Raw genomic sequence first — 26962 nt, 5'->3', positions numbered from 1 at the left:
AGCGCTGAGTGGTACCAAGCTCGGCGTACAGTGCCGACCCCTACAGGATGGGGTGTGTGATTGTCAGCCATGAAGGGGGTTAATAAAGGCCATGGCACTCTGGTTGACCCTAGAAGACACGTGACGGGTAAAGTCTACACAGGGGCCCCCGGTGGGGGCACTGGGTGGTCACGTGTCAGGGTAAGATCCTCCTAGAGGATTCAAGGAGGTTGTCGTGGCCAAGGGCGGGGCCAGCCACGACCAGTGAGCATTTGAACCAGGTCCCCAGAGGGACCGAGGTTCAGCGTTGCTGTTGTCATCTACATCCGAGAAGAGTCACCAACACGTGGACCTGGACCCAAGCCGGGGTCCTGTCCATTGTAGCTACTCCCAGTGTAATTAGTGTGGTTAGCCTGGTGATCCACCACCAGAGGCTATTGTCTGATAAAGGGGCAGTTACCCCTTTGTGTTAAGTGTGTTGGTACAAATCAATGTGTTGCCTCAAAAGAGTACGTCTGCGACTCAGTTGAACTCACTACACAAGTATCGTGACTGAAAGAAGGCGACTTGATGGCAGACAGTGCATCGTGTTGTACGTTGATGACAGACGCCCTTCAGGTACCAGATTGACACTGGCACCTGTACATTGAATATGGCTTCACGACAACGATGGCCGCATGTTATGTATATGTAGGGGTATAGCGCTGGCTGCTGGTGGAAAAGGGTAACTGCGGTGTACGGCAGTACTCGTGTAGTGGGTTCGAATTAGGTGCACACACACGCAGCTTGGAGGCAACACTATTTATTAACGGTAAGTAACATAACGCTGTACATGAGGTGGTGACCACCTTCCTCAACTCACTAACACTCTGGAACGCGACAAAGACTGGACCAGGCAGGCAACGGCCTGCCTGGCCCAGGACGACGACCCATGATGTCTTCACTTCGGAGTAGAGTACAACGCTCTGCGTTCACACCACGCTTATATCTGCTTTGGCGTGGCTGGCTCCGCCCCGGCGTGGCTGGCTCTCTTCAGGCCACGCCTCCCTTCCCAGGACACGCCTCACTTCCCCCACCTCTGGGAAGGTCCGGATCCCTCCACCACGTGACCCCCCAGACACAGTAGTGACCGTTCTATGTCACTACATCACCCCCCCCCCCCCCCTGTATAAACACACAGCCGTCCCCGGCTGTAACACAACTGTGAAACATCGAAAAGGTGTGCCTCTGAACCAGCAACATCAATAAATGACCGGCGACCGATAAGAAATACAATCACGTAATATATACAGAATCGACGAGGGTAAAAGGGAACTGCATAGAAAACGGGGAATTAACAACAAATATACATGAAAACTGGCTAACCCACTTACGCTCCAGCACAGCCCCCCCCCCCCCCCCCCCCCCCGTGAGAATCACGCATGCACTGACATGTGAGTGTGGCCATTGGAACGACGGCGTAGGCAATGAGCAAGGAGTCTGAGAGGCATGTAGAGCAGCCAGTCTTCAACGAGTCCATGTGGCCGGGCCTGGGGAACCAGAAGCGGCCCAAAGGGCACGGCCCCTCCCCCCAGGAGTCAGAACAGGAGTAGCTGACGCATGCTCCACTCCCCCCCCCCCCCAGTCCATAGCCGGTCGGCATAACCGGCGACTCCAAGGTGCCAGGTAGATACTGCCTCCTGTGACAAGAACCAAACCCTCCTGAGGCATCACTCAACGAACACTCGCCTCCGCTCTTCGGACATGACAGTCACCCGTTAGCACCCCCCCCCCCCCCCCCGCCTTTCCGACGTGGCGTCACAACCAGTAGCACGCGTCGGCCATATCGGTTGGGGAATTTCCATGTTACCACCCCACCGCCTTTCCGACGCGGCGTCACAACCAGTAGCACGCATTGGCCATATCGGGGGGATTTTAACCCAGTCTCTCTCCAAGACTCGCATCGCAGCATATAGCTGTACCGACCGAGCTGAGACCCAGTCTCTCTCCAAGACTCGCATCGCAGCATATAGCTGTACCGACCGAGCTGAGACGACCCAGTCTCTCTCCAAGACTCGCATCGCAGCATATAGCTGTACCGACCGAGCTGAGACGACCCAGTCTCTCTCCAAGACTCGCATCGCAGCATATAGCTGTACCGACCGAGCTGAGACGACCCATCGTTCACTCACTGCACAACATGCACCCTAACAACTGAGGGATACAGTCCCAACGTAACAGGACAACTCCACCTGAACCTTACGAATCTCCAGCCCACTGTTTCAACGCACCTCGGAGTGTCTCACTCTCCGGGCAATCAGGTCAAGCCATCAGACACAGCATGATGGGACCACACTCTCTGAGCCATGTGAGCGCACAGCCCACTAGGCTAGACAAGCCACGGAGTGTCTCGATCTCTGGGCTGTCAGGTCAAGCTGTCAGACACAGCATGACGGGACCACACTCTCTGAGCCATGTGAGCACACAGCCCACTAGGCTCGACAAACCACGGAGTGTCTCGATCTCCGGGCTGTCAGGTCAAGCCGTCAGACACAGCATGACGGGACCACACTCTCTGAGCCATGTGAGCGCACAGCCCACTAGGCTAGACAAGCCACGGAGTGTCTCGATCTCCGGGCTGTCAGGTCAAGCCGTCAGACACAGCATGACGGGACCACAATGTTCGTGTTAGACACGCAACTCTCACTGGGCCATCATGGTCAGGATCTGCGCCCCAAGATAAGTGACAGCCAGCACCACAATTCCAAATCCCTGGCAGCATGTCACCATCGCAATTTAACACCATCACAACACATACAATTTGAATTATGATCCCCCACAGAACTGATCCAATGCCGAACAGGTATGCACAATTTGTGACGATCCCGAATATTCAATGGTCACAACAATACACCTCACATCCCGTATCCGTACACATCATCTCCGAGACTCGCATTGCAGCATGCAGCTGTACCAACCGAATGGAGAGAGCAACGCAATTTGACAGCAATTAACGGAAACGCACCCCCGATCGATGTAGAACACAAGAGGCATTCCCGCACAATCGACATCATCTGTGCAACAACGGACAGGAGCCAACCAGTGAGGTTGAAACACACCGAACCTGTCATTTCAAAAACCCCTTCAACATTAATCATGGGACTAAGGGCATTCGAATTTTGAGAGCAAAAAAACTATACACAAACCCCAAGAATCGCCGAATTGATTAATACAGTATATGCAGTATATGAAATTCGTACAGTCAATCATTTGGCGCAATGCTCCATCCAGTCCCCACATGGCAACACACACAATCAATACTCCAGACAATCCGTACATAGTAAATAATCACAAGCAAGTACCCAACAGTCCATACACTGTTAACAATTCCAAGCAAAGCTCCATACGGTCTGTACCTTGGCAACAATGACGATCAAAGTTTCTTACAGTTACACGTGACAATCACGAGCGAAACTCCATACAGTATACATGTAGTGGTGGTATTGACGTGCGCCGACTGTGACAGTGATGGATCACGGGGCGGCGCGGGGTGCGGGGTTGGGCACACGTTGTGGGCGTGGTGTGGACGCGCGCGCCGGGAGGGAGAGATGACAGGGCGGCGCGGCGTGGGTGGTGAGGCACGATGAGATGTGGGAAAAGAGGATCGTAGCCAGCGCCCAGCGATTGGTCGAATAAGTGGGTGCTCGCAGCGACGTCCGCAGGTGGGGTATAAAGGGGGACGCGCGAGAGCACTCGGGAAGAGTTACCCAGTTGAAGACCCGAAGACGGAGCTGAAGACCTAGTGCCACGAGACCCCTAGTCCCGCCGTCCTTGTGGGGACCGGGGCCCTGTGTGGCTCGGAGGCGAGGCTGTGGGACCCGGGGTCCGACGCCCCCGTGGGTCGGGCTGGGGACCCACAGTCGAGACGGATACCCCGGGCAGGGAGTGTCCCGAGTAGCTCAGGGGCGTTAGTCGCCGAGTAGCTAAGTGGATGTTGGTCATCCGAGTAGCTCAGTGGCGTTAGTCGCCGAGTAGCTAAGTGGGTGTTTGTCACCCGAGATACTAAGTGGATGTTGGTCATCCGAGTAGCTCAGTGGGCGTTAGTCGCCAAGTAGCTAGGTGGGTGTTTGTCACCCGAGATACTAAGTGGGTGTTTGTCACCCGAGATACTAAGTGGGTGTTTGTCACCCGAGATACAAAGTAGGTGTTAGACACCTGTGAACGAGTTTGATAAAATAAAGAGTGTGTTACCCGTGAAGTCGTCTCCCGCCGAGTTACTACATTACAACTGGCGTCAGAAGTGAACCTGTCTTCAAGAAGTATGGACACAAGGAAGACTACCCGTACCCACGAGCGAGGTCGGGACGACGACGGCGTACCGGGGACACCAACCTCGGGAGGAGAGGACGAGGAGTGGCCGCCGATGCAGCACCTCGCGGTGATGGCCGACGCTCTGCTTGCCTCCGACACCAGCCTCCAAGACGCACACTCCCGGTTGGCGGAGTTGCTGCTCGCCGCCGCTGCAATCTTGGCCGAGATCTCCGTTCCAGCGGGCGGGAAAACGGCTGCGGGGTTGGAGGAAGGAGCGAGGCTGGCGGGATCCCGCCAAAAGGCGCTTCGCGCCAAAAGTCTGGAAGTTCCCGCCGTTTTTGAGGGGCCGCCATTGATTGGCGGGAAACACGGACGCCACGTGGCCGGACACCTCCGCGCGGCGCAGCCCACGTCATCAGCGCGCGCCGGAGCTCTCCATTTTGCGCCTGACAACCGAGCCGACATTTTAGACAACTACAGCGGAGCGCGGGAAAATCTCTCCGACGTCGACGACGATCGGGTCCTCCAGCAAAGATTGCCCGCGCTGTCGGCGTTCAAGGCGGATGGGGGCGACTGGGGAGCCTTCCAACGAAGGTTCCTCGCTCATCAGGAGATGTCGGGGTGGTCCGACACCACTGCCCTGCGTGCGTTGCCAGCGATGCTTGACGACGACGCGCTTGCAGCCTTCACATCTGCTGCAAGGTCGTCCCGCTCTACGCTCCAGGCCGCACTACACCTGATGGCGAAGGTGTTCGGGCCGCCCTCCACGTGTCGCCACCAGTTCTACGATCGGCGGAAGGTGGCTGGAGAAACGACGCTCGCCTATCACACGGCACTACTCGCCTTGGCGGACGCAGCTTTTCCCCGCATGGATAAAGAGGGGAAGGACGCCATGGTGACGGAGCAGCTGCTGGTGTTGGCCCACGAGTTGGGGGTCCCCATCAATGTGGCGGACGAGATGGATATCTGCTCCCTGGCGATCGCCACGAGCATTCACGCGTACGAGGTCCTCAAACGCAGGCCGGGGGTCGTCTGCAATTTGGCGGGGAACGCGGTACTGGCAGCCACGATCGCCGAACCTCAGCCAGCTGCGGTGCAGGAGCAGGCCTTCGCTGCATCGCGTCCGGGGGAGTGGAGAACGGGAGGTCGTTCGCCCACACGTTCGCCCCGCAAGCTGGAGCAACCGAAACCTACGACGTCCGTCGTCTGCTACAACTGCGGCCTTCGGGGTCACGTCGCAGCCGGGTGCCGGGCCCCGCGTCAGCGCGCCACAGGACCACGTCGGGACGACGACCAGGGCCACAAGTCATCCCAACAAAACCCGGCAAGTTGCGGCACCTCACACGTTCGGTCCACAAACACGGCACATTCGGGTCGCCGCTTCGCGGTGGGGGGTTCGCGGCTGGGTGCCGGGGGTTCATTTCGGCGAGGGGGGTCCGTACGCGGCCCGCAAGCAGTCGAGTGGTCCGAATTGGCCCACAGGATCGTGGTTGCGTCGGCCGGGTCGTCCGTGGTAACGGGCTTCATTGACGGGGTTGAGGTCCGGGTGCTTGTTGACACGGGTGCGTCGGCCACCATCATCTCGGACCTTATTTATAACATTCTTCCCGTTCAAAGTAGACCCCTTCTGCCAGTAGACGTGCCATTTAATGCGGCGAATGGGGGATCCCTGGGGATCATCGGCCAGATTCGGGCGACTATTTGCATTGGTGACATCAAATTGGCGGGCCCTATTTTTGTATCATCATCGCTGGCCGTTCCCTGTTTGCTAGGTACGGACTTTTTGTCCAAAATGCCCATCAAAATTCTCATAGATCAGGCCTGCATTGAGCTTCCGTCAGGTCGGCGGCTTGCGTTCTTGACGAGCCCTACCAAAATACGCACGGTTTGTGCGACGGTGCAGGCGCTGGCAACTCAGACTGTAAGGGTGCCCCCGGGATCGAAAATGTTGGTACCCCGTCGGTTGAGGAAGCCACTCGAGGTGGGCGCGGTGGCACAGGGGGGGCCGTTGGGGCCGTCTAACAGGGCCAGAAGGGGCCTCGACTTAGCGGTTGCTCAAACCATGGTGAGAGGGGACAGTGAGCCGTTCGTAAGGGTCCTGAATACGGGGTCGCGGCCGGCCGAAATTGCGCAGGGAACGGTGCTGGCTCACGCCGCGCCGCTACCCGTTGAGGAACGGCTCGTGTCTCAAGCGGATTTCACTGTCGAGTCGCATCCTCCAAGTGATGAGGGGACAGAGTGGTTGGACTCGTTGTGTGCCGGTTCTGCTAACTTGTCCAAAGTGCAATTGGGAGTCGACGCTCCCACGGGGAGGGATTCGCTGTTGTCATTGCCCCTCATTGAGTGGGGCCGTCTCCAAATGTCCGACAGCTCCCTACTTACGCTACGTCGAAAAGTTGGCGCTCCCGAGGTAGGGGATGCGCGGGTCGGTTCCTGGGTGTGCAGACAGGGCCTTTTGATGAAGTGGGACAACATGTCCCGGGGTCACGTGCTCGTTGTGCCTGTTGCTATGCGGGGTAAGGTCGTTCTGGCAGCTCATGAACGGCTCATGCATCTGGGTTTTCAAAAAACGCTCGCCCTAATCCAGCGAGACTATTATTGGCCGGGGATGGGTAACGACGTGGCGAACATTCTTAAGGGATGTGTAGGGTGCGCCGAAAGAAAACCGCCACCATTGGCAGCTAATCCACTGCTGCAATCCATTCAAGTTTCGCGCACAAACGAATTGGTTGCGTTGGACATCTTGGGGCCCTTTCCTGCTACACCGAGGGGAAATAGGTTCCTGCTGGTTGGCGTAGAATACTTCACCCGATGGGCCATGGCATGGCCACTCGCCAACCAGTCGGCTGCAGCGGTGGCGGACGCCTTCGTCCAGGGTTATGTTTTGGACAAGGGCGCCCCCGAACGCTTGCTGACGGATCAAGGAAATAATTTTTCGAGCGGTTTGTTGCGCGAGGTGTGCGACCTGTTGGGTACAATGAAAGTGCGTACTTCCCCCTACCACCCGCAGACTGACGGGATGGTTGAGCGTCTGAACAGGACGATTACGTCTATGTTGTGCCAACAGGTCTGCGACGATCAGGTTGATTGGGACTTACAGGTGCCGGGGGTACTCGCGGCCTATCGAATGGCCCCTCATGCGGCGACGGGGTTTTCCCCATTTTTTCTTATGTATGGGCGGGAGGCCGATCCGGCCATGGACGTCCAACTGGGGATTTCCCAGCCACGTGCAAAATCTAAATTGGCAGACCACATCAAATTTAATATCGCAAAATTGACTGAAGCACGGGAGGCGGCGAGGTTGAATTCGCGGTCGCGGCAAATTGCGAACGAGAGATTGCATGAGTGGAGGGTGCATACGCATGATTGGAAACCAGGCGATAAGGCCTGGCTGCATTGTCCACATGCACCGTTGGCTACGTCCCCCAAGTTGTTGAGACCTTGGAGGGGACCGGTGGAAATTGTGCGGTTTGCACGACCCCAGAGTATACAGATTAAATGGGAAAAACGCCGTTGGTACGTGCACCCCTCCCGACTGAAGCCCTATACGGCACCGTGTGACCCCGTTCTGTGCCGTAACGACCGGGCGTGTGATGTGACCATCGACTCGGGGAGGGAGGTGTCGCAGGCTGCTCCTCACGTGTTTCCACCTGACCCACCCCCAGGTGCCTCGGGCTTGACGGCTGCTGACCGTCGAGAGCCTGAACCCCGGGGCACGCACGGGTCCTCGATGCCTGGCCGATGTCTTCCTGAACCGCCGGCACCACCGGACGTTCAACCGCGTCTGGTGCCGTACGACGGACCGGCAAGGCGGACTCGGGCTAGGGCTCAACAATTTTCATGAAGACGTTTTTTCTCTACACCGAGCTCGCCCGGTGTTCCCCTCTGCCGGGGTAATGTCCCGTTGTAGGGACGCTCGGAAAAAGAAGGGGACACTGCACGAGTCGAAAGAAAAAAAAAAAAATTTCCATTTATTTTCCTTTTTGCATACACATTGCTATTGTCACTCGCCGGTTTGTATATATTGTTCTATTGTCGCGGTGGCATTGGTTGAGGGTTGCGGATGGTAGTGTTCGCGTCGTGTTGTGTTGTTAAGTTAGTTGTTGTTCTTGGTGTTGTGTTACGGGGCACGCAGGGGGGTTTGTATATTTTTATAGCAGCCGGGTCGGCTGCGAGCTATGTGGTAGGGGGTGATGTAGTGGTGGTATTGACGTGCGCCGACTGTGACAGTGATGGATCACGGGGCGGCGCGGGGTGCGGGGTTGGGCACGCGTTGTGGGCGTGGTGTGGACGCGCGCGCCGGGAGGGAGAGATGACAGGGCGGCGCGGCGTGGGTGGTGAGGCACGATGAGATGTGGGAAAAGAGGATCGTAGCCAGCGCCCAGCGATTGGTCGAATAAGTGGGTGCTCGCAGCGACGTCCGCAGGTGGGGTATAAAGGGGGACGCGCGAGAGCACTCGGGAAGAGTTACCCAGTTGAAGACCCGAAGACGGAGCTGAAGACCTAGTGCCACGAGACCCCTAGTCCCGCCGTCCTTGTGGGGACCGGGGCCCTGTGTGGCTCGGAGGCGAGGCTGTGGGACCCGGGGTCCGACGCCCCCGTGGGTCGGGCTGGGGACCCACAGTCGAGACGGATACCCCGGGCAGGGAGTGTCCCGAGTAGCTCAGGGGCGTTAGTCGCCGAGTAGCTAAGTGGATGTTGGTCATCCGAGTAGCTCAGTGGCGTTAGTCGCCGAGTAGCTAAGTGGGTGTTTGTCACCCGAGATACTAAGTGGATGTTGGTCATCCGAGTAGCTCAGTGGGCGTTAGTCGCCAAGTAGCTAGGTGGGTGTTTGTCACCCGAGATACTAAGTGGGTGTTTGTCACCCGAGATACTAAGTGGGTGTTTGTCACCCGAGATACAAAGTAGGTGTTAGTCACCTGTGAACGAGTTTGATAAAATAAAGAGTGTGTTACCCGTGAAGTCGTCTCCCGCCGAGTTACTACATTACATACACAATAACAATGGTGATTTCGCAACAAAACGATGTAACAACACGAGTCATTAACACGGCAACCAACAGGATATCAACAGAGCTCGGGACACCCAACAACGAATTAATCATTAACTACACCCAGAAGATACCGATCTCGACGCCGTAATTAACAACAACACTTGTTACAAGCAGACACCCGCATGGAAGCCGCGTCAATTTATCACGCACACAATGGACGAACACGCTCCGCAAACCAGCGAGTAAAAAAACACCCGCGATCGCAACCCGGCACACGCAAGATGGGTCAAGTTATTATTATTTTTCTTGGGGACGGGTGCTTGTCATGTCACGACTCGCCTGGCAAACTGTGAATAGCGGAGGGCGGCAAGGTGGAGCAATGGGACGGCCCGAAGAATCTTGCATGGTGAATATGGCCTGCTCTTGCGAACCCATCCACCCTCTCGCGCTCGAGCAGAAGACGGGGGCGCCACCCGAACGTGTGGAACTCCCCCTCCGCAGGCGTTGATGTCGGCGGGAGCGGCATTTCGGCAGCAGGAGCGGCGTTTTGGCGGGAACAGCGCCCCGACCCGCCGCCGAAATGTCGGGAGCGGCGCTTTGGCGGGAACCGCGCCCCGACGAGCCGCCAAAATGGCGGGCCCACCGCGTGGCCCGCATGCCCGGGCCTCCGCCGCCAGCCCCTGCAGCGACGATGGTGTCCTCTCCCCGCGGCTCCGTCGCTCCGTTCCCGATGGCGGCGAAGCAGCGGTGCGATGCCAGTCCCGCCGCTCCACGTGCAGCGCCATCTCTCTCTCTCTCTCACCGGGGCTGCCATCCCCGGGGCTGTCCGAAGGATAGTCGTCACACCGTCCCCGTCGTACGAAGACGTCCAGATGAGTTTCATATTTGTTTTTCGTGTGCCCATTTTACTTCCCTAGGATAACACCTAGCAATATTTATTTTTCCACCTTCTGACGCCAGATGTAGTAGGTTCGAATTAGGTGCACACACACGCAACTTGGAGGCAACACTATTTATTAAACGGTAAATAACATAACGCTGTACATGAGGTGGTGACCACCTTCCTCAACTCACTAACACTCTGGAACACGACACAGACTGGACCAGGCAGGCAACGGCCTGCCTGGCCCAGGACGACGACTCGGGACTTGACGACTCGTGATGTCTTCACTTCGGAGTACAGTACAACAGCCTCGCTCTCCGTTCACACCACGCTTATATCTGGTTTGGCGTGGCTGGCTCCGCCCCGGCGTGGCTGGCTCTCTTCAGGCCACGCCTCCCTTCCCTGGACACGCCTCGCTTCCCCCACCTCTGGGAAGGTCCGGATCCCTCCACCACGTGACCCCCCAGGCACCCCCTTGGGGCCCCCAGCCTTCGTACAGGCCAACACAGTAGTGACCGTTCTGTCACTACACACTTACTCACGCACTCTCACTCACTCTCACGCACTCTCACACACTCTCATTCACTCTCACTCACTCTCACGCACTCTGAAGCACTCTCACTCACTCTCACGCACTCTCACGCACTCTCACGCACTCTCACTCACTCTGACCCTCTCACTCACTCTCACACACTCTGACACACTCTCACTCACTCTGACACACTCTCACTCACTCTGACACTCTCACTCACTCTCACTCACTCTCACACACTCTGACACACTCTCACTCACTCTCACTCACTCTGACACACTCTCACGCACTCTCACGCACTCTCATTCACTCTGACACACTCTCACTCACTCACTGACACACTCTGACACACTCTCACGCACTCTCACTCACTCTCACTCACTCTGACACACTCTCACTCACTCTGACACACTCTCACTCACTCTGACACACTCTCACTCACGCACTCTCACTCACTCTTTCTCACTCTCACTCACTCACTCTCATGCACTCTGACTCACTCTCACTCACTCTCACTCACTCTGACACACTCTCACTCACTCTCACTCACTCTGACACTCTCACTCACTCGCACACACTCTGACACACTCTAACTCACTCTGACACACTCTCACTCACTCTCACTCACTCTCACTCACTCTCACTCACTCTCACTCACTCTGACACACTCTCACTCACTCTGACACTCTCACTCACTCTGACACACTCTCACTCACTCTGACACACTCTCACTCACTCTGACACACTCTCACTCACGCACTCTCACTCACTCTTTCTCACTCTCACTCACTCACTCTCACGCACTCTCACTCACTCTGACACACTCTCACTCACTCGCACACACTCTGACACACTCTCACTCACTCTGACACACTCTCACTCACTCTGACACACTCTCACTCACTCACTGACACACTCTGACACACTCTCACGCACTCTCACTCACTCTGACACACTATCACTCCCTCTCACTCACTCTCACACACTCTGACACACTCTCACACACTCTGACACACTCTGACACACTCTGACACACTCTCACTCACTCTGACACACTCTCACTCACTCTGACACACTCTCACTCACTCTGACACTCTCACTCACTCTGACACACTCTCACTCACTCCGACAAACTCTCACTCACGCTCACGCACTGACTCACTCTGACTCACTCTCACTCACTCTCACACTCTGACACAATCACTCACTCTCACACTGACACACTCACTTACTCTCACTCACTCTCACTCACTCACTCACTCTGACACACTTACTCACGCACTCTCACTCACTCTCACGCACTCTGACTCACTTTCACGCGCTCTCACTCACTCTCACACACTCACTCACTCTCACTCACTCTCACGCACTCTCACGCACTCTCACGCACTCTGACACTCTCACTCACTCTCACACACTCTGACACACTCTCACTCACTCTGACACACTCTCACTCACTCTGCAACTCTCACTCACTCTGACTCACTCTCACACACTCTAACACACTCTCACTCACTCTCACTCACTCTGACACACTCTAACGCACTCTCACGCACTCTCATGCACTCTGACACACTCTCACTCACTCACTGACACACTCTGACACACTCTCACGCACTCTCACTCACTCTCACTCACTCTGACACACTCTCACTCACTCTGACACACTCTCACTCACTCTGACACACTCTCACTCACGCACTCTCACTCACTCTTTCTCACTCTCACTCACTCACTCTCACGCACTCTGACTCACTCTCACTCACTCTCACTCACTCTGACACACTCTCACTCACTCTCACTCACTCTGACACTCTCACTCACTCTCACACACTCTGACACACTCTCACTCACTCTGACACTCTCACTCACTCTGACACTCTCACTCACTTTCACTCACTCTGACACACTCTCACTCACTCTGACACACTCTCACTCACGCACTCTCACTCACTCTTTCTCACTTTCACTCACTCACTCTGACACACTCTCACTCACTCTGGCACACTCTCACTCACTCTGACACTCTCACTCACTCTGACACACTATCACGCACTCTCACGCACTCTCACTCACTCTGACACACTCTCACTCACTCACTGACACACTCTGACACACTTTCACGCACTCTCACTCACTCTGACACACTCTCACTCTCTCTCACACACTCTCACACACTCTGACACACTCTCACACACTCTCACGCACTCTCACGCACTCACTCTCACGCACTCTCACTCACTCTCACACACTCTCACTCACTCTCACTCACTCTCACGCACTCTGAAGCACTCTCACTCACTCTCACGCACTCTCACGCACTCTCACGCACTCTCACTCACTCACTCTCACACACTCTGACACACTCTCACTCATTTTGACACTCTCACTCACTCTCACACACTCTGACACACTCTTACTCACTCTCACTCACTCTGACACACTCTCACGCACTCTCACGCACTCTCATGCACTCTGATACACTCTCACTCACTCACTGACACACTCTGACACACTCTCACGCACTCTCACTCACTCTCACTCACTCTCACTCACTCTCACTCACTCTCACTCACTCTCACTCACTCTGACACACTCTCACTCACTCTGACACACTCTCACTCACGCACTCTCACTCACACTCACTCACTCTCACGCACTCTGACTCACTCTCACTCACTCTCACGCACTCTGACTCACTCTCACTCACTCGGACACTCTCACTCACTCTCACACACTGACACACTCTCACTCACTCTGACACACTCTCACTCACTCTGACACTCTCACTCACTCTGACACACTCTCACTCACTCTGACACACTCTCACTCACTCTGACACACTCTCACTCACGCACTCTCACTCACTCTTTCTCACTTTCACTCACTCACTCTGACACACTCTCACTCACTCTGGCACACTCTCACTCACTCTGACACTCTCACTCACTCTGACACACTATCACGCACTCTCACGCACTCTCACTCACTCTGACACACTCTCACTCACTCACTGACACACTCTGACACACTTTCACGCACTCTCACTCACTCTGACACACTCTCACTCTCTCTCACTCACTCTCACACACTCTGACACACTCTCACACACTCTCACGCACTCTCACGCACTCACTCTCACGCACTCTCACTCACTCTCACACACTCTCACTCACTCTCACTCACTCTCACGCACTCTCACTCACTCTCACGCACTCTGAAGCACTCTCACTCACTCTCACGCACTCTCACGCACTCTCACGCACTCTCACTCACTCACTCTCACACACTCTGACACACTCTCACTCATTTTGACACTCTCACTCACTCTCACACACTCTGACACACTCTTACTCACTCTCACTCACTCTGACACACTCTCACGCACTCTCACGCACTCTCATGCACTCTGACATACTCTCACTCACTCACTGACACACTCTGACACACTCTCACGCACTCTCACTCACTCTCACTCACTCTCACTCACTCTCACTCACTCTCACTCACTCTGACACACTCTCACTCACTCTGACACACTCTCACTCACGCACTCTCACTCACACTCACTCACTCTCACGCACTCTCACGCACTCTGACTCACTCTCACTCACTCTCACGCACTCTGACTCACTCTCACTCACTCTGACACTCTCACTCACTCTCACACACTGACACACTCTCACTCACTCTGACACACTCTCACTCACTCTGACACTCTCACTCACTCTGACACACTCTCACTCACTCTGACACACTCTCACTCACTCTGACACACTCTCACTCACTCTGACACTCTCACTCACTCTCACACACTGACACACTCTCACTCACTCTGACACACTCTCACTCACTCTGACACTCTCACTCACTCTGACACACTCTCACTCACTCTGACACACTCTCACTCACTCTGACACACTCTCACTCACTCTGACACACTCTCACTCACTCTGACACACTCTGACGCACTCTCACTCACTCTGACACACTCTCACTCACTCTGACACACTCTCACTCACTCTGACACACTCTCACTCACTCTGACACTCTCACTCACTCTGACACACTCTCACTCACTCCGACGAACTCTCACTCACGCTCACGCACTGACTCACTCTGACTCACTCTCACTCACTCTCACACTCTGACACACTCACTCACTCTCACACTCTGACACACTCTCACTTACTCTCACTCACTCTCACTCACTCTGACACACTTACTCACGCACTCTCACTCACTCTCACGCACTCTGACTCACTCTCACGCACTCTCACTCACTCTCACATACTCTCACTCACTCTGACACACTCTCACTCACTCTCACTCACTCTGACACACTCTCACTCACTCTCACACACTCTGACACACTCTCACACACTCTGACACACTCTCACTCACTCTCACTCACTCTGACACACTCTAACGCACTCTCACGCACTCTCATGCACTCTGACACACTCTCACTCACTCACTGACACACTCTGACACACTCTCACGCACTCTCACTCACTCTCACTCACTCTGACACACTCTCACTCACTCTGACACACTCTCACTCACTCTGACACACTCTCACTCACGCACTCTCACTCACTCTTTCTCACTCTCACTCACTCACTCTCACGCACTCTGACTCACTCTCACTCACTCTCACTCACTCTGACACACTCTCACTCACTCTGACACACTCTCACTCACTCTGACACACTCTCACTCACGCACTCTCACTCACTCTTTCTCACTCTCACTCACTCACTCTCACGCACTCTCACTCACTCTGACACACTCTCACTCACTCTGGCACACTCTCACTCACTCTGACACTCTCACTCACTCTGACAGACTATCACGCACTCTCACGAACTCTCACTCACTCTGACACACTCTCACTCACTCACTGACACACTCTGACACACTTTCACGCACTCTCACTCACTCACTCTCACGCACTCTCACTCACTCTCACACACTCTCACTCACTCTCACTCACTCTCACGCACTCTGAAGCACTCTCACTCACTCTCACGCACTCTCACGCACTCTCACGCACTCTCACGCACTCTCACTCACTCACTCTCACACACTCTGACACACTCTGACACACTCTCACTCACTCTGACACTCTCACTCACTCTCACTCACTCTCACACACTCTGACACACTCTCACTCACTCTCACTCACTCTGACACACTCTCACGCACTATCACGCACTCTCATGCACTCTGACACACTCTCACTCACTCACTGACACAATCTGACACACTCTCACGCACTCTCACTCACTCTCACTCACTCTCACTCACTCTCACTCACTCTCACTCACTCTCACTCACTCTGACACACTCTCACTCACTCTGACACACTCTCACTCACGCACTCTCACTCACACTCACTCACTCACTCTCACTCACTCTGACACACTCTCACTCACTCTCACTCACTCTGACACTCTCACTCACTCTCACTCACTCTGACACACTCTCACTCACTCTGACACACTCTCGCTCACTCTGACACACTCTCACTCACTCTGACACACTCTCACTCACGCACTCTCACTCACTCTTTCTCACTCTCACTCACTCACTCTCACGCACTCTCACACTCTGACACACTCTCACTCACTCTGACACTCTCACTCACTCTCACGCACTCTCACGCACTCTCACGCACTCTCACTCACTCTCACTTACTCTGACACATTCTCACTCACTCTCACTCACTCTGACACACTCTCACTCTCTCTCACGCACTCTAACGCACTCTCACTCACTCTGACACACTCTCACTCACTCTGACACACTCTCACTCACTCTGACACTCTCACACACTCTGACACACTCTCACGCACTCTCACGCACTCTCACTCACTCTGACACACTCTCACTCACTCACTGACACACTCTGACACACACTCACGCACTCTCACTCACTCTGACACACTCTCACGCACTATCACGCACTCTCATGCACTCTGAAACACTCTCACTCACTCACTGACACACTCTGACACACTCTGACGCACTCTCACGCACTCTCACTCACTCTCACTCACTCTCACTCACTCTCACTCACTCTGACACACTCTCACTCACTCTGACACACTCTCACTCACTCTGACACACTCTCACTCACGCACTCTCACTCACACTCACTCACTCTCACTCACTCTCACTCACTCTGACACACTCTCACTCACTCTCACTCACTCTGACACTCTCACTCACTCTCACTCACTCTGACACACTCTCACTCACTCTGACACACTCTCACTCACTCTGACACACTCTCACTCACGCACTCTCACTCACTCTTTCTCACTCTCACTCACTCACTCTCACGCACTCTCACACTCTGACACACTCTCACTCACTCTGACACTCTCACTCACTCTCACTCACTCTGACACACTCTCACTCACTCTGACACACTCTCACTCACTCTGACACACTCTCACTCACTCTGACACACTCTCACTCACGCACTCTCACTCACTCTTTCTCACTCTCACTCACTCACTCTCACTCACTCTCACACTCTGACACACTCTCACTCACTCTGACACTCTCACTCACTCTCACGCACTCTCACGCACTCTCACTCACTCTCACTTACTCTGACACATTCTCACTCACTCTGACACACTCTCACTCTCTCTCACGCACTCTAACGCACTCTCACTCACTCTGACACACTCTCACTCACTCTGACACACTCTCACTCACTCTGACACTCTCACACACTCTGACACACTCTCACGCACTCTCACGCACTCTCACTCACTCTGACACACTCTCACTCACTCACTGACACACTCTGACACACACTCACGCACTCTCACTCACTCTGACACACTCTCACTCCCTCTCACTCACTCTCACACACTCTGACACACTCTGACACACTCTGACACACTCTCACACACTCTGACACACTCTCACACACTCTGACACACTCTGACACAATCTGACACACTCTGACACACTCTCACTCACTCTGACACACTCTCACTCACTCTGACACTCTCACTCACTCTCACGCACTCTCACGCACTCTCACTCACTCTCACTTACTCTGACACATTCTCACTCACTCTCACTCACTCTGACACACTCTCACTCTCTCTCACGCACTCTAACGCACTCTCACTCACTCTGACACACTCTCACTCACTCTGACACACTCTCACTCACTCTGACACTCTCACACACTCTGACACACTCTCACGCACTCTCACTCACTCTGACACACTCTCACTCACTCACTGACACACTCTGACACACACTCACGCACTCTCACTCACTCTGACACACTCTCACTCCCTCTCACTCACTCTCACACACTCTGACACACTCTGACACACTCTCACACACTCTGACACACTCTCACACACTCTGACACAATCTGACACAATCTGACACACTCTGACACACTCTCACTCACTCTGACACACTCTCACTCACTCTGACACACTTTCACTCACTCTGACACACTCTCACTCACTCTGACACACTCTCACTCACACACTCTCACTCACTCCGACAAACTCTCACTCACGCTCACGCACTGACTCACTCTGACTCACTCTCACTCACTCTCACACTCTGACACACTCACTCACTCTCACACTCTGACACACTCTCACTTACTCTCACTCACTCACTCTCACTCACTCACTCACTCTGACACACTTACTCACGCACTCTCACGCACTCTGACTCACTCTCACACACTCTCACTCACTCTCACGCACTCTCACGCACTCTCACTCACTCTGACACTCTCACTCACTCTCACACACTCTGACACACTCTCACTCACTCTGACACACTCTCACTCACTCTGACACACTCTCACTCACTCTGACACTCTCACTCACTCTCACTCACTCTCACACACTCTGACACACTCTCACTCACTCTCACTCACTCTGACACACTCTCACGCACTCTCACGCACTCTCATGCTCTCTGACACACTCTCACTCACTCACTGACACACTCTGACACACTCTCACGCACTCTCACTCACTCTCACTCACTCTGACACACTCTCACTCACTCTGACACACTCTCACTCACTCTGACACACTCTCACTCACGCACTCTCACTCAATCTTTCTCACTCTCACTCACTCACTCTCACGCACTCTCACTCACTCTGACACACTCTCACTCACTCTGACACTCTCACTCACTCTGACACACTCTCACTCACTCACTGACACACTCTGACACACTCTCACGCACTCTCACTCACTCTTTCTCACTCTCACTCACTCACTCTCACGCACTCTGACTCACTCTCACTCACTCTCACTCACTCTGACACTCTCACTCACTCTCACACACTCACTCACTCTCACTCACTCTGACACACTCTCACTCACTCTGACACACTCTCACTCACTCTGACACACTCTCACTCACTCTGACACACTCTCACTCACTCTTTCTCACTCTCACTCACTCACTCTCACGCACTCTCACTCACTCTGACACACTCTCACTCACTCTGACACACTCTCACTCACTCACTGACACTCTCACTCACTCTGACACACTCTCACTCACTCTGACACACTCTCACTCACTCACTGACACACTCTGACACACTCTCACGCACTCTCACTCACTCTGACACACTCTCACTCCCTCTCACTCACTCTCACACACTCTCACACATTCTGACACACTCTGACACACTCTGACACACTCTCACTCACTCTGACACACTCTCACTCACTCTGACACACTCTCACTCACTCTGACACTCTCACTCACTCTGACACAATCACTCACTCTCACACTCTGACACACTCACTTACTCTCACTCACTCTCACTCACTCACTCACTCTGACACACTTACTCACGCACTCTCACTCACTCTCACGCACTCTGACTCATTTTCACGCGCTCTCACTCACTCTCACACACTCTCACTCACTCTCACTCACTCTTACGCACTCTGAAGCACTCTCACTCACTCTCACGCACTCTCACGCACTCTCACTCACTTTGACACTCTCACTCACTCTCACACACTCTGACACACTCTCACTCACTCTGACACACTCTCACTCACTCTGACACTCTCACTCACTCTCACTCACTCTCACACACTCTGACACACTCTCACTCACTCTCACTCACTCTGACACACTCTAACGCACTCTCACGCACTCTCATGCACTCTGACACACTCTCACTCACTCACTGACACACTCTGACACACTCTCACGCACTCTCACTCACTCTCACTCACTCTGACACACTCTCACTCACTCTGACACACTCTCACTCACGCACTCTCACTCACTCTTTCTCACTCTCACTCACTCACTCTCACGCACTCTGACTCACTCTCACTCACTCTCACTCACTCTGACACTCTCACTCACTCTCACACACTCTGACACACTCTCACTCACTCTGACACACTCTCACTCACTCACTGACACACTCTGACACACTTTCACGCACTCTCACTCACTCTGACACACTCTCACTCCCTCTCACTCACTCTCACACACTCTCACACACTCTCACGCACTCTCACGCACTCACTCTCACGCACTCTCACTCACTCTAACACACTCTCACTCACTCTCACTCACTCTCACGCACTCTCACGCACTCTGAAGCACTCTCACTCACTCTCACACACTCTCACGCACTCTCACGCACTCTCACTCACTCACTCTCACACACTCTGACACACTCTCACTCACTCTGACACTCTCACTCACTCTCACTCACTCTCACACACTCTGACACACTCTCACTCACTCTCACGCACTCTCACACACTCTGACACACTCTCACTCACTCTGACACTCTCACTCACTCTCACTCACTCTCACTCACTCTGACACACTCTCACGCACTCTCACGCACTCTCATGCACTCTGACACACTCTCACTCACTCACTGACACACTCTGACACACTCTCACGCACTCTCACTCACTCTCACTCACTCTCACTCACTCTGACACACTCTCACTCACTCTGACACACTCTCACTCACGCACTCTCACTCACTCTTTCTCACTCTCACTCACTCACTCTCACGCACTCTCACTCACTCTGACACACTCTCACTCACTCTGGCACACTCTCACTCACTCTGACACTCTCACTCACTCTGACACACTATCACGCACTCTCACGCACTCTCACTCACTCTGACACACTCTCACTCACTCACTGACACACTCTCACTCACTCTCACTCACTCTCACTCACTCTCACTCACTCTGACACACTCTCACTCACGCACTCTCACTCACTCTTTCTCACTCTCACTCACTCACTCTCACGCACTCTCACTCACTCTGACACACTCTCACTCACTCTGGCACACTCTCACTCACTCTGACACTCTCACTCACTCTGACACACTATCACGCACTCTCACGCACTCTCACTCACTCTGACACACTCTCACTCACTCACTGACACACTCTGACACACTTTCACGCACTCTCACTCACTCTGACACACTTTCACTCCCTCTCACTCACTCTCACACACTCTGACACACGCTCACACACTCTCACGCACTCTCACGCACTCTCACGCACTCTCACGCACTCACTCTCACGCACTCTCACTCACTCTCACACACTCTCACTCACTCTCACTCACTCTCACGCATTCTGAAGCACTCTCACGCACTCTCACGCACTCTCACGCACTCTCACGCACTCTCACTCACTCTTTCTCACTCTCACTCACTCACTCTCACGCACTCTCACTCACTCTGACACACTCTCACTCACTCTGACACACTCTCACTCACTCACTGACACTCTCACTCACTCTGACACACTCTCACTCACTCTGACACACTCTCACTCACTCACTGACACACTCTGACACACTCTCACGCACTCTCACTCACTCTGACACACTCTCACTCCCTCTCACTCACTCTCACACACTCTCACACATTCTGACACACTCTGACACACTCTGACACACTCTCACTCACTCTGACACACTCTCACTCACTCTGACACACTCTCACTCCCTCTCACTCACTCTCACACACTCTCACACACTCTGACACACTCTGACACACTCTGACACACTCTCACTCACTCTGACACACTCTCACTCACTCTGACACTCTCACTCACTCTGACACACTCTCACTCCCTCTCACTCACTCTCACACACTCTCACACACTCTGACACACTCTGACACACTCTGACACACTCTCACTCACTCTGACACACTCTCACTCACTCTGACACTCTCACTCACTCTGACACAATCACTCACTCTCACACTCTGACACACTCACTTACTCTCACTCACTCTCACTCACTCACTCACTCTGACACACTTACTCACGCACTCTCACTCACTCTCACGCACTCTGACTCACTTTCACGCGCTCTCACTCACTCTCACACACTCTCACTCACTCTCACTCACTCTTACGCACTCTGAAGCACTCTCACTCACTCTCACGCACTCTCACGCACTCTCACTCACTTTGACACTCTCACTCACTCTCACACACTCTGACACACTCTCACTCACTCTGACACACTCTCACTCACTCTGACACTCTCACTCACTCTCACTCACTCTCACACACTCTGACACACTCTCACTCACTCTCACTCACTCTGACACACTCTAACGCACTCTCACGCACTCTCATGCACTCTGACACACTCTCACTCACTCACTGACACACTCTGACACACTCTCACGCACTCTCACTCACTCTCACTCACTCTGACACACTCTCACTCACTCTGACACACTCTCACTCACGCACTCTCACTCACTCTTTCTCACTCTCACTCACTCACTCTCACGCACTCTGACTCACTCTCACTCACTCTCACTCACTCTGACACTCTCACTCACTCTCACACACTCTGACACACTCTCACTCACTCTGACACACTCTCACTCACTCACTGACACACTCTGACACACTTTCACGCACTCTCACTCACTCTGACACACTCTCACTCCCTCTCACTCACTCTCACACACTCTCACACACTCTCACGCACTCTCACGCACTCACTCTCACGCACTCTCACTCACTCTAACACACTCTCACTCACTCTCACTCACTCTCACGCACTCTCACGCACTCTGAAGCACTCTCACTCACTCTCACACACTCTCACGCACTCTCACGCACTCTCACTCACTCACTCTCACACACTCTGACACACTCTCACTCACTCTGACACTCTCACTCACTCTCACTCACTCTCACACACTCTGACACACTCTCACTCACTCTCACGCACTCTCACACACTCTGACACACTCTCACTCACTCTGACACTCTCACTCACTCTCACTCACTCTCACTCACTCTGACACACTCTCACGCACTCTCACGCACTCTCATGCACTCTGACACACTCTCACTCACTCACTGACACACTCTGACACACTCTCACGCACTCTCACTCACTCTCACTCACTCTCACTCACTCTGACACACTCTCACTCACTCTGACACACTCTCACTCACGCACTCTCACTCACTCTTTCTCACTCTCACTCACTCACTCTCACGCACTCTCACTCACTCTGACACACTCTCACTCACTCTGGCACACTCTCACTCACTCTGACACTCTCACTCACTCTGACACACTATCACGCACTCTCACGCACTCTCACTCACTCTGACACACTCTCACTCACTCACTGACACACTCTCACTCACTCTCACTCACTCTCACTCACTCTCACTCACTCTCACTCACTCTGACACACTCTCACTCACGCACTCTCACTCACTCTTTCTCACTCTCACTCACTCACTCTCACGCACTCTCACTCACTCTGACACACTCTCACTCACTCTGGCACACTCTCACTCACTCTGACACTCTCACTCACTCTGACACACTATCACGCACTCTCACGCACTCTCACTCACTCTGACACACTCTCACTCACTCACTGACACACTCTGACACACTCTCACTCACTCTCACTCACTCTCACTCACTCTCACTCACTCTCACTCACTCACTCTGACACACTCTCACTCACTCTGACACACTCTCACTCACTCTGACACACTCTCACTCACTCTGACACACTCTCACTCACTCTTTCTCACTCTCACTCACTCACTCTCACGCACTCTCACTCACTCTGACACACTCTCACTCACTCTGACACACTCTCACTCACTCTGACACTCTCACTCACTCTCACTCACTCTCACTCACTCTCTGACACACTCTCACTCACTCTGACACACTCTCACTCACTCTGACACACTCTCACGCACTCTCACGCACTCTCATGCACTCTGACACACTCTCACTCACTCACTGACACACTCTGACACACTCTCACGCACTCTCACTCACTCTCACTCACTCTGACACACTCTCACTCACTCTGACACACTCTCACTCACTCTGACACACTCTCACTCACGCACTCTCACTCAATCTTTCTCACTCTCACTCACTCACTCTCACGCACTCTCACTCACTCTGACACACTCTCACTCACTCTGACACTCTCACTCACTCTGACACACTCTCACTCACTCTGACACACTCTCACTCACTCACTGACACACTCTGACACACTCTCACGCACTCTCACTCACTCTTTCTCACTCTCACTCACTCACTCTCACGCACTCTGACTCACTCTCACTCACTCTCACTCACTCTGACACTCTCACTCACTCTCACACACTCACTCACTCTCACTCACTCTGACACACTCTCACTCACTCTGACACACTCTCACTCACTCTGACACACTCTCACTCACTCTTTCTCACTCTCACTCACTCACTCTCACGCACTCTCACTCACTCTGACACACTCTCACTCACTCTGACACACTCTCACTCACTCACTGACACTCTCACCCACTCTGACACACTCTCACTCACTCTGACACACTCTCACTCACTCACTGACACACTCTGACACACTCTCACGCACTCTCACTCACTCTGACACACTCTCACTCCCTCTCACTCACTCTCACACACTCTCACACATTCTGACACACTCTGACACACTCTGACACACTCTCACTCACTCTGACACACTCTCACTCACTCTGACACACTCTCACTCCCTCTCACTCACTCTCACACACTCTCACACACTCTGACACACTCTGACACACTCTGACACACTCTCACTCACTCTGACACACTCTCATTCACTCTGACACACTCTCACTCACTCTGACACTCTCACTCACTCTGACACAATCACTCACTCTCACACTCTGACACACTCACTTACTCTCACTCACTCTCACTCACTCACTCACTCTGACACACTTACTCACGCACTCTCACTCACTCTCACGCACTCTGACTCACTTTCACGCGCTCTCACTCACTCTCACACACTCTCACTCACTCTCACTCACTCTTACGCACTCTGAAGCACTCTCACTCACTCTCACGCACTCTCACGCACTCTCACTCACTTTGACACTCTCACTCACTCTGACACACTCTCACTCACTCTGACACACTCTGACACACTCTCACTCACTCTGACACACTCTCACTCACTCTGACACTCTCACTCACTCTCACTCACTCTCACACACTCTGACACACTCTCACTCACTCTCACTCACTCTGACACACTCTAACGCACTCTCACGCACTCTCATGCACTCTGACACACTCTCACTCACTCACTGACACACTCTGACACACTCTCACGCACTCTCACTCACTCTCACTCACTCTGACACACTCTCACTCACTCTGACACACTCTCACTCACGCACTCTCACTCACTCTTTCTCACTCTCACTCACTCACTCTCACGCACTCTGACTCACTCTCACTCACTCTCACTCACTCTGACACTCTCACTCACTCTCACACACTCTGACACACTCTCACTCACTCTGACACACTCTCACTCACTCACTGACACACTCTGACACACTTTCACGCACTCTCACTCACTCTGACACACTCTCACTCCCTCTCCCTCACTCTCACACACTCTCACACACTCTCACGCACTCTCACGCACTCACTCTCACGCACTCTCACTCACTCTAACACACTCTCACTCACTCTCACTCACTCTCACGCACTCTCACGCACTCTGAAGCACTCTCACTCACTCTCACACACTCTCACGCACTCTCACGCACTCTCACTCACTCACTCTCACACACTCTGACACACTCTCACTCACTCTGACACTCTCACTCACTCTCACTCACTCTCACACACTCTGACACACTCTCACTCACTCTCACGCACTCTCACACACTCTGACACACTCTCACTCACTCTGACACTCTCACTCACTCTCACTCACTCTCACTCACTCTGACACACTCTCACGCACTCTCACGCACTCTCATGCACTCTGACACACTCTCACTCACTCACTGACACACTCTGACACACTCTCACGCACTCTCACTCACTCTCACTCACTCTCACTCACTCTGACACACTCTCACTCACTCTGACACACTCTCACTCACGCACTCTCACTCACTCTTTCTCACTCTCACTCACTCACTCTCACGCACTCTCACTCACTCTGACACACTCTCACTCACTCTGGCACACTCTCACTCACTCTGACACTCTCACTCACTCTGACACACTCTGACACACTCTCACTCACTCTGACACACTCTCACTCACTCTGACACACTCTCACTCACTCTGACACTCTCACTCACTCTGACACAATCACTCACTCTCACACTCTGACACACTCACTTACTCTCACTCACTCTCACTCACTCACTCACTCTGACACACTTACTCACGCACTCTCACTCACTCTCACGCACTCTGACTCACTTTCACGCGCTCTCACTCACTCTCACACACTCTCACTCACTCTCACTCACTCTTACGCACTCTGAAGCACTCTCACTCACTCTCACGCACTCTCACGCACTCTCACTCACTTTGACACTCTCACTCACTCTGACACACTCTCACTCACTCTGACACACTCTGACACACTCTCACTCACTCTGACACACTCTCACTCACTCTGACACTCTCACTCACTCTCACTCACTCTCACACACTCTGACACACTCTCACTCACTCTCACTCACTCTGACACACTCTAACGCACTCTCACGCACTCTCATGCACTCTGACACACTCTCACTCACTCACTGACACACTCTGACACACTCTCACGCACTCTCACTCACTCTCACTCACTCTGACACACTCTCACTCACTCTGACACACTCTCACTCACGCACTCTCACTCACTCTTTCTCACTCTCACT

The sequence above is a fragment of the Lampetra planeri genome, chromosome 82 (assembly GCF_965212315.1).
Source record: "Lampetra planeri chromosome 82, kcLamPlan1.2.h2, whole genome shotgun sequence".
Classification (NCBI taxonomy): domain Eukaryota; kingdom Metazoa; phylum Chordata; class Hyperoartia; order Petromyzontiformes; family Petromyzontidae; genus Lampetra; species Lampetra planeri.
This window is presented reverse-complemented; position numbering follows the sequence as displayed.